This window comes from Chiloscyllium plagiosum, unplaced genomic scaffold, assembly GCF_004010195.1.
Source record: "Chiloscyllium plagiosum isolate BGI_BamShark_2017 unplaced genomic scaffold, ASM401019v2 scaf_5150, whole genome shotgun sequence".
NCBI lineage: Eukaryota > Metazoa > Chordata > Chondrichthyes > Orectolobiformes > Hemiscylliidae > Chiloscyllium > Chiloscyllium plagiosum.
This window is the reverse complement of record NW_025215287.1, coordinates 1,901-3,371: the sequence shown is the minus strand read 5'-3', so window position 1 is coordinate 3,371 and position 1,471 is coordinate 1,901.

Below are 1,471 nucleotides of genomic sequence, written 5' to 3'. Positions count from 1 at the left end.
GGGGGTGCAGTTAGAGAGGGACTCACTGAGATCCTTGTAGAGGGAGGAGGAGAGCTTCTTCAAGGAAGGCATCCTTGCAAGAGGATTCACAGTAGGTTAAAATCAACTAGCAGAAAGTGAGGACTGCAGATGCTGGAGATCAGAGCTGAAACATGTGTGTCCTGAGGTGCAAACCTGTTGTGGGATGTACCTCGCCAACTTGTGAACAGCACAGCCCCCTATCCAAAAGGATGTTACACAAGAGATGATCCCCTTTGCTGCTGCTGTACATCAGTGGGGAAGAAAGGGAATGGGGAAGGTTGTTGGCAATCAAGAGAGCTGTTTTGTCCCACATGTTGATGAGCTTCTTGTGTTGTTGAAGCAGCATTCAACCAGGCAAGTGGAGAGGATTCCGTATCACACCTGACTTACGTCTTGGAAGGTGGGCAGGCAGGAGGGGAGTTGAGCGCTGTAAGACTTTTTGCGTCTTGTATCAACTGTCGTTGTATGGTTAGTCCTGTTCAGTTTCTGGTCAATATTACACCCCTGGAATGCTGCTCATGGAGGATTCAACAATGATGTTGCTGTGGATTTTCAACAAGGGATACTCGGATATTCTCTTGTTGAACATGGTCTTTGTCAGGCATGGATGTGAGACGACTGTTACTTACCATTTGTGCAGATTTTAGATCCAGGCCAGGTCTTGCTACATATGGATATGCCGTTTTTGAGAATTTTTTTTAAGCTCAGGTTGAGGTTCAGGTTGTAAGAATGTTCTCAATGAGAACAAACCTACCAGCTCAACGAGCAAACTTACAACCTGAACATATGGATATGCGCTACATCAGTATCGGACCAGTTGAAAATGATGCTGAATATTGTCCAATTGTCAACCAACATCCCCACTTCTGAAGGGAAAGTGATTGACAAAGCAGCTGAAGATGGTTGACCCTGAGACTCCACCCTGAGGAACTCCCCTCAAACTAACAAGGCCTGGCTTCTCAAGGCCCACCTGCTTCACAAGTGGGACATGACACGGCTGAACAGGTTGGTTAAAAATGTCACCTGCAGAAAAATCCAGGGATTCAAGTAGACTGCTGTTTGTTTCAAAGATCACCTGGGGGCGAAGCTGTTATAAAGCTATCGCCCAGGACACTGCACCACCCGGGCAATGGGCTCTGAAGAAGATGCACACAGGACTGGAATGGTTCACTCTGTTTCTCTGTCCACATCTCCTGCCAGACCTGCTGACTTCCTCCAGCACTTTCTGATTTGATTTGGATGAGAGCATAAGAGGTACAGTTAGTAAGATTGCAGATGACACCAAAATTGGAGGTGTAGTGGACAGCGAAGAAGGTTACCTCAGATTACAACAGGATCTGGAACAGATGGGCCAATGGGCTGAGAAATGGCAGATGGAGTTTAATCGGATAAATGCAAGGTGCTGCATTTTGGGAAAGCAAATCTTAGCAGGACTTATACACTTAATGGT